Source organism: Rattus rattus, chromosome 6, assembly GCF_011064425.1.
Source record: "Rattus rattus isolate New Zealand chromosome 6, Rrattus_CSIRO_v1, whole genome shotgun sequence".
NCBI lineage: Eukaryota > Metazoa > Chordata > Mammalia > Rodentia > Muridae > Rattus > Rattus rattus.
The window spans coordinates 6,843,650-6,854,383 of record NC_046159.1 but is presented as its reverse complement, the minus strand read 5'-3'; the positions used below and the strand labels follow the sequence as shown (position 1 = coordinate 6,854,383).

Sequence of the window (10,734 nt, the reverse complement as noted above, 5' to 3'; positions counted from 1 at the left end):
ACATCACAAGTCACTGGGTCAGTCTCCAAATAGTCAATTTCTTTTGAGATTTCAATGTCTTTGTCTCTACTGATAGGTTAAAGTTGGTCCTTTATGTTTGTTGGCAATTTTTACTGTGGGTTGCAAAATCATCCAAAAATAGTGAGTAGGATACAGAGTCTCTTTTTTTCCCTATTTTTGGATTAATTTTTTTCTAATTTTTATTTTTGTATATGGTGTTTTGCCTGAATGCAAGTCTGTGCCCAAGAAGGTCAGAGGAGGGTGTCAAATCCCCTGGGACTGGAATTTTGCGTTATTGTGAGGCACTGTGAGGGAGCTAGAAACCACGCTTGAGACCTCAATCAGTGCTCTTAACCATTGGGCCATCTCATCAGCCTCTTCTTCAGACTCTTGAGGTAGATTCTCACACTGTAGCCAAAGATGTTCCAGAACTCTCTCTGTTGCCTCAACTCATGGTGATCCCTCTGCCTCAGCCTCCTAAGCACTGAGATTATGGGCTAAGCCATTAGGTCTGGATGTGTCTCCTTCTGTTCCTGTGAGTACATACACATAAAATGGACATAATTATTCTGTTTATTTATAATTCTTACATTTACATGTCCACATGCATCATGATTTATACTATGAATTGACAGAATACTTTAGAAAAAGTAATTTTGCTAATCTTATATAACCTACCTAGAATAATAAACTTTTTTATTTGGTTCTTTTTTATGTTTGTTTGTTTGTTTGAAGAGTTAAAAGTTTTGGGCTGGAGAGATGGCTCAGTGGTTAAGAGCACTGACTGCTCCCCAGAGGTCCTGAGTTCAATTCCCAGCAACCACATGGTGGCTCACAACCACCCGTAATGGGATCAGATGCCCTCTTCTGGTGTGTCTGAAGAAAGTGTCAGTGTGAATATAAATAAATAAATCTTTTTTAAAAAAAAAAGAGTTAAAAGTTTTGAGATGACCTAGCAGCTGACTCAGACAGATACAGACACCCACAGCCAAACAGTGGCTAGAGATAGGGACTACTATGGAAGAATGGAGGAAGGGTAACGGGCCTGGAAGAGAATAGAAACTCCACAGGAATGCCAACAGAGTCAACAAACCTGGACTCTTGGGGACTTTCAGAATCTGAAACACCAACCAAAGAACATACGTGGGCTGGACCTAGGCCTCCTCACACATATGTAGCAAAGGTGCAGCTTGGTCTTTATGTGGGTCCTGAACAAGTGGAATGGGAGCTATCCCAAAGCTGTCGCATGTAAATGGGATACGATTTTCTACCTGGGCTGCCTTGTCTATCCTCAGTGGGAGACGCAGTGCCTAGCCTTGCAGAGATTAGAAGTGCCAGAGTGGGGGGATAGCCAATACCCCCCAGCTAAGAGGAGGAGGGACGAAGGGATGAGGAAGGATTGTGGGAGGGGGTGACCAGGAAGGGGGCAGTGAGCAGGATACAAAGCGAATAAGTAAAAAAAAAAATTTTTTATTAAAAAAAAAAGTTCTGGCATGGGTGTGGTGATGTACACCTTTAATCCCAGCACCTGGGAGACAGGCAAATTGCTATCTGAGTTCGAGGCTAACCTGGTTTATAGAGCAATTTCCAGGACAACTAGGGCTACACAGAGAAACCCTGTCTCAAAAAAACAAAAAAAAAAAAAAAAAAAAAAAAAAAAAAAAAAACAGTTTTGCTAAGCATGGTGGTTCACATCTTTAATCCTAACATTTGGGAGGCAGAAGCAGGCAGATCTCTGTGAGTTCAAGGCTAACCTGCTCTGGTTTGCAGAGTTCACAGGATATATACAGTGAGACCGTGTTTAAAATCAAATAAACAGAGTTTAAATATTTATATCAGCATATATAGTTATTATATATAATATTAGATTTCACTGAATATATATTCATATTCATATTCATTTTCACTACCCCTACCTGCACCTGTCCCACTGCTTCTCAAGCAAAAGACCAGAAGGGACTCCTATTCTAACTTACAAGCAGATTTTATACATTTTTTAAAAAGAGGAAAGATTACACTAAGAGCAACTATGCACGTGGTGATAGGTAGTTAGGCTGACCTCTTGGCTGATTGGCTGGGCCAACATCGGATCATCCTGGGGGAGTGCCTTCGTTCCCCAGAGGGTCCATGTGGCCTTTGGCCAGTACATTTTAAAGTTTTTCTGAGAAGTGTTTTGTCAGAGTCGTTTCTGGGAAATCGTCCTGGGACTGGGAACATGAAACTCTCCCTTGGGTCCTAACGCCCTTTCCTGGAACTGTTGGACCCCAAAGGGAGCCCCCCACTCAAGTCTCGGGAGAGACGCGCACCCAGTAGGACACAGACACCGACCTGCTGCAATCACACGAGGAAGTTTTATTATAAGCAAGATGATATGAGAGCTCAGGCCAGCATGCTGGGGTCGAGACTCATACACCACACAGGGAGTAGAGGAGTTCGACCCCGACCTGACTTTTCACAGAGTTTATAAAGGAAAAAACCACAAACCAGGGGGAGCAAGAGGGAGGGAGGAGGGAAATTTCAAAACCATAAACAGCCCATACAGTTAAATCACATGCTAGTCATGTGTAACACACCCAGGGCATTGTATCATTGTGATTAGGGGTTGTGACATTGTGATTAGGGGTTGTGACATTTTACAGGGGCGTTGGAACATTGTGGCCGGAGGCTATGGGTCATTGTGGCTGTTCCAGGAAACTTTTCATGCAAGAATGTTCCGGGAACCATTGTACAGCAGGGGAGGGTGAAAAGTTCAAGCTCTTACAGGCCCCACTTCTTCTTTCTGGCCCCTATTTCTCCTTTTAGTATTAATTTTTAATTCTACAGAACCATCTCAGGGTTGGGTCAGAATTGCTTAATCTTATCATTGCACCCCACACTGCAATAAAGTTGTCTTCACATTGCTCCACTTGTAGGAAATAGAGGAGGGTCAAAGGTAGAAAAAAAGTATAACAATATGGGCCAAGCAGAGAAAAGAAAGGAAAACTGACTCTGTTTAAGGACCCTAGTCCTGACCACAAGTCACTTACTACACTCTAGAATATTACTAATAACTTTACATTCCAAGATAAACGATGAATACCATGGACTTCCTAACCCTTCCACTAATAGGAAATAAGAAACAAACCACAAGAAACAGGACCTCCTGTTTTTCATGCTGAAAGAAGGGCAACCTGTTTTTATACGATCTAAATTGTCAATTGCCATCTAAACTATAAATGTGTTGTTCAATTTGATAACCACTTCTGAGATATTTTCTTGAAGTGCTATTGAAAATATTTCCTTGAAACCAGGTGGTGGCAACACATCTCTGTACTCGGCAGGCAGAGGCAAGTGGATCTCTGTGAGTTCAAGGACAGCCTGGTCTATAAAGTGAGTTCCAGGACAGCCAAGGTTACACAGAGAAACCCTGTCTCAAATGAAAAAAAAAAAAAGAATCAGAAACTCCGATCTGCCTGCACTGCTTTCTGATGAGATTAAAGGCATGCATCACCCATGCCTGGATTCAGTATCATTTTAAAAAACGAAACGAGCTTCCCAGATTATATTGCTGATCTTGCATATACCTAAGCATGTCTGATGTGTACACAATAGAATAGAAAAGTGTGGCCTGGAGAGTCCACCCGATCTTCCCATTAGGAAAGTGTTTAGCGATCAGCTATAAAATAGCATTATATCCTAGAATCATTTAAGAATTCATGAGATCATGCAAAGATTTTCTATGTTTAGCAGTAACATGCTTCGAAAATGATAGTTCCACTATTATTATCGACTACTATATTGGATGTCTAGCTATGTCCTTGAGCAACTGTTCACTTCTCAGTGTGAAACTGAATAGAAGAAGTGCTTTCCCAAATAAAAAGGTCTGCCGGAGTCCAGGCTCTTTCTACTCTGTTTGGGTACCCATTATAAGGGTGTATACATCCAGAATCAGCAAAACTAAATTCCAGCTTCAACAAATTTATAGAAGTTTCTTTCTCAGCAATCCCCATCAAAACTTACTCTACATGTAAATAGTTTCAAAATGAGTCCCTTGCCCATGTGCCAGTGAAAGGGCCCACAATTCGATGAAGTACCATACTCCAGTGTTGGACCCTCCTGGGCTTCCTCAGTGTTTGCTCCCTTGCTGAGTCTTGCTGATGCATGTGGAAACTTCCGTTCTTAACAAAGGAACATCTTGGCCTTTTCTGTTTGGCCCATGGGAGGTAACACTGTTGAGTCAGTTCCTGTTTTTTTGTTCCTGTTTTTATCCTGAGGGCTTAAACTTGTTTTTCCCCTGTGCTTCCTGGGTTTTTCCACTTGGTGGATTGGGGTATATATTCTGGGAACCTCAGTAAAGCTTTGGCATTCTCATAGCACAAATAACCTGAGTCTCTGTTTTTTTGTTAAATCCCCTAAGCCTATGTATGCCTGGTTCTCCGTACCATGGCAGTGCGGGTGCCATCACCCCAGTCTCAAAAACAAAGAGCACTTATTCTGCAGAAAGCAAGCATGCAGGAGTCTACCATTTACCAGGATGGAAGACAAAAGATTTGAGCTTCACAGGCTCAATTTAAAGCTGATTAGGGGAATTCCAGGGAGGAGTAGGTAACCTTTACTCTGATTGGTTTGCTCTTTTTCTAGGGGTTTGGGTGTTTCTGGGATTGGCTAGGGCCCCAGGGACTTTCCCGGCGGAGCCTAGAAACTGTTGCTGACTCATCCTGACTCTTGTTTTTGCCTCAAGCCTGATGATGAGGCAGCTGATGATTGGCTGCGTGCAGGGCTGTGGCTCTTCCTGTAACTGACTTGCACAGGCTTTGTCCGGACTTGCCCAGTTCTGGGAAACAGAACTAGGTCTAGTCTCTCAAACTGCTAGCCTGTCGCAGAGTCGCCTGGCTTAGTCTTCTCACCAATAAGGAACCAATCGTCGTGGCTGAAGATATACCATGTGTACTCTTTGGTTGGTGGCTTAGTCTCTGGGAACTCCCAGGGTCCAGGTTAGTTGACACTGGCATTCCATTGAATTCGCTCCTTTGGGAACTAATTCTTTTTTTTTTTTTTTCTTTTTTTTTTTAGGAGCTGGGGACCGAACCCAGGGCCTTGCGCTTCCTAGGTAAGCGCTCTACCGCTGAGCTAAATACCCAGCCCTGGGGACTAATTCTAATGATGCTTTTTCTTGTCTAAAGGAAGTATGGATCACTGAACCCTCAGTACCCAACCCAGTCCTGTGCCCTCACTGTTTAATAAAGTTGTCAGTGTGTGGTTTTTCACTGAATTCAAACCTCACTGTCACAAAAATAAATAAAGTGTACTGGGTTGGGGATTTAGCTCAGTGGTAGAGCGCTTGCCTAGGAAGCGCAAGGCCCTGGGTTCGGTCCCCAGCTCCAGAAAAAAAAGAACCAAAAAAAAAAATGAAAAAAAATAAAAAAAAATAAAAAATAAATAAAGTGTGTACTGAGTAGAATTCTGAAGAGATGGCTGGAACTGGTCTCAAGATTCAAAGCATTACAAAGGAAGCTAAGATACAGAACCAATAAATTAGTCTACGGAAAAAAAAAAAGAATGAAAAACAGCATTTATTTTTTTCTCCACCTTTATTATTAAATTAGGTACTTCTTATTTACATTACAATTGTTATTTCCTTTCCCAATTTCCACGCCAATATTCCCCTAACCCCTCCCTCTCCCCTTCTATATGGGTGTTTCCCCAATCCACCCCCCCATTACCGCCCTCCCCCCAACAATCCCATTCACTGGGGGTTCAGTCTTGGCAGGACCAAGGGCTTCCCCTTCCACTGGTGCTCTTACTAGGCTATTCATTGCCACCTATGAGGTCAGAGCCCAGGGTCAGTCCATGTATAGTCTTTGGGTAGTGGCTTAGTCCCTGGAAGCACTGGTTGGTTGGCATTGTTGTTTATATGGGGTCTCGAGCCCCTTCAAGCTCTTTCAGTCCTTTCTCTGATTCCTTCAACAGGAGTCCCGTTCTCAGTTCAGTGTTTTAAAAGAATAAAAAATGCAGCTAAGAAGTCAGAAGTTTATTTGTTTTTTTTTTTTTTTTTTTTTGGAGCTGGGGACCGCACCCAGGGCCTTGTGCTTGCTAGGCAAACGCTCTACCACTGAGCTAAATCCCCAACCCAAGAAGTCAGAAGTTTAAAAAAGCCCTAAATACCTCAAATTCCAGACCCTGCCCTCTACCTGAAAGTAAAAGGTCACATTTCTTGAGCCTGCTCCCCCAGGATCCAGATAAAAGGGTTTAAGATAAGGCCCTTAGATAGGTGATCCCGACCTAGTAAAGAAAGCTTCTCCCAGGAACTAGCTGACCATAAAGTTAGATTAGAATCTTAAGAGAACAACCTTGAGAAGCAGGAAGAAATCTTGAGAGACAGGAAGCTTCTTGTGATTTTCCAATGACATCACCCCTGCCCTCTTGGGTTGTGGTTTCTCCCTTTAAATACCCTTTCTCCCAGGCTCTCGGGGTTGACACCTCTGTCTCCTGCGTGGGATACGTGTCAGCCCGGAGATCTCCGTAATAGGTCTCCGTAATAAACCTCGCCTTTGCGTATTACATCCAAAATGGTCTCTCTGTGTCTGGGGTCTGCGATTTCCTGAGACTTGAGTAAGGGTCTTCCTTTGGGGATCTTTCAGTTTGCTGCTGGCATTTGCCTATATATTTGCCGTATTCTGGCTGTGTCTCTCAGGAAAGATCTACATCCAGTTCCTGTCAACCTGCACTTCTTTGCTTCATCCATCTTACCTAGTTTGGTGGCTGTATATGTATGGGCCACATGTGGGGCAGGCTCTGAATGGGTGTTCCTTCAGTCTCTGTTCTAAACTTTGCCTTCCTATCCCCTCCCAAGGCTATTCTTGTTCCCCTTTTAAAGAAGGAGTGAAGCATTCACATTTTGGTCATCATTCTTGAGGTTCATGTGTTCTGTGCATTTAGGGTAATTCGAGCATTTGGGCTAATATCCACTTATCAATGAGTGCATACCATGTGCGTTTTTCTGTGTTACACCACTCAGGATGATATTTTCCAGTTCCATCCATTTGCCTATGAATTTCATAAAGTCATTATTTTTGATAGCTGAGTAGTATTCCATTGTGTAGATGTACCACATTTTCTGTATCCATCCCTCTGTTGAAGGGCATCTTTCCAGCTTCTGGCTATTATAAATAAGGCTGCTATGAACATAGTGGAGCATGCGTTTTTGTTATATGTTGGGGCATCTTTTGGGTATATGCCCAAGAAAGGTATAGCTGGATCCTCAGGTAGTTCAATTCCAATTTTCTGAGGAACCTCCAGACTGATTTCCAGAATGGTTTTACCAGTCTGCAATCCCACCAACAATGGAGGAGGGTTCCTCTTTCTCCACATCCTCGCCAGCATTTGCTGTCACCTGAGTTTTTGATCTTAGCCATTCTCACTGGTGTGAGGTGAAATCTCAGGGTTGTTTTGATCTGCATTTCCCTTATGACTAAAGATGTTGAACATTTCTTTAGGTGTTTCTCAGCCATTCGGCATTCCTCAGCTGTGAATTCTTTGTTTAGTTCTGAACCCCATTTTTTAATAGGGTTATTTGACTCCCTGCGGTCTAACTTCTTGAGTTCTTTGTATATTTTGGATATAAGCCCTCTATCTGTTGGATTGGTAAAGATCTTTTCCCAATCTGTTGGTTGCCGTTTTGTCCTAACCACAGTGTCCTTTGCCTTACAGAAGCTTTGCAGTTTTATGAGATCCCATTTCTCGATTCTTGATCTTAGAGCATAAGCCATTGGTGTTTTGTTTAGGAAGTTTTCTCCAGTGCCCATGTGTTCGAGATTCTTCCTCACTTTTTCTTTTATTAGATTGAGTGTATCTGGTTTGATGCGGAGGTCCCTGATCCACTTGGACTTAAGCTTTCTACAGGGCAGTAAGAATGGATCGATCTGCATTCTTCTCCATGCTGACCTCCAGTTGAACCAGCACCATTTGCTGAAAATGCTACCTTTTTTCCATTGGATGGTTTGGGCTCCTTTGTCAAAAATCAAGTGACCATAGGTGTGTGGGTTCAATTCTGGGTCTTCAATTCTATTCCACTGGTCTATCTGTCTGTCTCTGTACCAACACCATGCAGTTTTTATGACTATTGCTCTGTAATACTGCTTGAGTTCAGGGATAGTGATTCCCCCTGAAGTCCTTTTATTGTTGAGGATAGTTTTAGCTATCCTGGGTTTTTTGTTATTCCAGATGAATTTGCAAATTGTTCTGTCTAACTCTTTGAAGAATTGGATTGGTATTTTGATGGGGATTGCATTGAATCTGTAGATCGCTTTTGGTAAAATGGCCATTTTTACTATCCATCCATGGCTTAGTTGACTAAAGCGCCTGTCTCGAAAAACAGCATTTAAAAGTCACAAGTTTTCTATAGCAGAGCCATAAAGAGAGAATCGTACATAGGGTTAGCCAGGCCCCTTCATGATCCTTTTTGAAGACCCAGTCTCCCCTACAATGACATTCTTACCATCTTTATGTGTTGTATAGAATGTCTCCCCTACAATGACATTCTTACCGTCTTTATGTGTTGTATAGAATGTCTCCCCTACAATGACATTCTTACCGTCTTTATGTGTTGTATAGAATGTTCTTGCTGAAGGTCTCCTTAGCTACAGGGACTCCATCTTGTACATAGTCTCCATTTTGTATTAAACTAAATTCTAAGAAACAACTTGCTCTTTCCACCATCTTGGCACCTTTGGAGGCCTGCTGGGAACAGGACTCCTAAAAAAAACAAGAATGTCTGGAAGGCTGTGGTGCAAAGCCATTTTTGCTGGCTACAAGCAAGGCCTCCAGAACCAAAGAGAGCACACAGCTCTTCTTAAAATTGAAGGTGTTTATGCCCGAGATGAAACTGAGTTCTACTTAGGCAAGAGGTGTACCTATGTATACAAAGCAAAAACAATACAGTGACTCCTGGAGGCAAACCAAACAAAACCAGAGTGATCTTGGGAAAAGTATCTCAGGCCTATGGAAGCAGTGGTGTGATTCGTGCCAAATTCCGAAGCAACCTTTCTGCAAAGGCCATCGGACACAGAATCGGTGTGATGCTGTACCCATCCCAGATTTAAACTAACAAAGAATAAATAAATAAATAAAAGTAGATTTGTGCTCTTGAAAAAAGAAAAAGTAAAAGAGACAACTGAACTTCCAGAAATTGCTTCTGACCCCAGGTTCCCCATGTGAACTGAGGTAGAGATGTCTCTACCTACCCATCCTTTGTTGGTTAGAACCATACAGGACTGAAGCCCAGAAGCTGCTCAAGAAGCTCTGATTGGCTGGTCTCAATCCAGGCCAAGTTATCAGGAAAGCTATCTGAGTTACTCGATGGATACTAACGCACTTCTTCAGGTGCCAGGTGTGAAACCAGTAGGAAACATACGATATATGTATGTACCCAATTGGTTTCCTCTATTCTTGACCGTACCCCACCTAATTTGTGGGTGTTTTGTTTTGTTTTTGCTTTCAAAGGTTGCTCTGTCCTTCTCTGCCCTCCCCTACTGACACTGTATGGATTCTGAACCCAGCTATCTTCCCTGATATATTAGCTTTATGAATAAAGAAACTTTTGTTGCGCCAGGCCCTGGGTTCGGTCCCCAGCTCCGGAAAAAAAAAAAAAACAACTTTTGTTGGCTTGAACTTGGTTTTCATAACGGATTATTCCCAAATTCTCAGACCCTAGCATTCTTGTCTGAAAAACAGGCCACAGATTTTCAATTTAGCGGGATTATAGTGAGTATGTCCTGTTGTGGGTCTAGGAATAGCCACACACTGACCACTGGAACACTGATCTCAGATATGATGAAAACTTACTGAATGAAAGGACTCAGAAGGTAGACTGTGACGCTCAGGGCAGGCTTTTTATAGGAAAACCAAGTACAGATGATAAGGGAGGAGCGATATTCCCTTGTGACTAACTAGACAAAATATTATCAGCTGACATTTAAGCTTATTTGTACTAATTGAGGTAAGTAAGGTAGTGGTTAGGGGTTTTCCAGAATATTGAGATAACAGAGCATGAGCAATACAACCATAAAGTTATGGAGAATATTATGTCAGCTACGAATTATTACTTCTACAAAGCGCAATCTGAGAACCTGAACTTAATTTCACCTTATGCACAAAATGGAGACTAAATACAAAATGGCTAGTCATGTTTAAAGGAGCAGGCCCTAACATGTCTCATTCCTGAAATCATGCAAAACTGCACAGTTTAGCTCTTGCTTCAGGTATACTCAGTGGAGATAACTACTACCATCCTGTAAACCGCGTGTTTGACGTCGGTGGTGCCTGTATCTGTCTAGACACTTGATTTGCATCATGGGATTCCTCATTGCAATGAAAGATCCCTGTTTGACATCAGTGCAGCCATTTCTTTTTTTTCTATTTTTTTTTTTTTTTCGGAACTGGGGATCGAACCCAGGGCCTTGCACTTGCTAGGCAAGCGCTCTACCACTGAGCCAAATCCCCAACCCCAGTGCAGCCATTTTTAAGTGTGAAAATCTTTAAGTTGGCCTCTGCTTAGCTAGACGTTAGACAATAGACCAAAAAGTACAGAAAGTACATTCCCATCCACTTTCCAGGAAGTCGGCTGGCCATAAGAACAGATGGTATAGATTGTGTCGTTCTGGGAACTACAGGGGGGGAAACATCTGCCAAATTAGATATCCTTGGTACCGAAATAGCTGTGCTGATATAGCTGTGACCTTGTAAGGTCTATATAAA

General features: G+C 42.4%; 1 pseudogene; it reads left to right on the top strand.

The window, feature by feature from the left end:
- Nucleotides 1-8,748: 8,748 nt before the first annotated feature.
- On the top strand, nt 8,749-9,080 carry LOC116904515 (annotated as a pseudogene).
- The last annotated feature ends 1,654 nt before the right edge of the window (nt 9,081-10,734 follow it).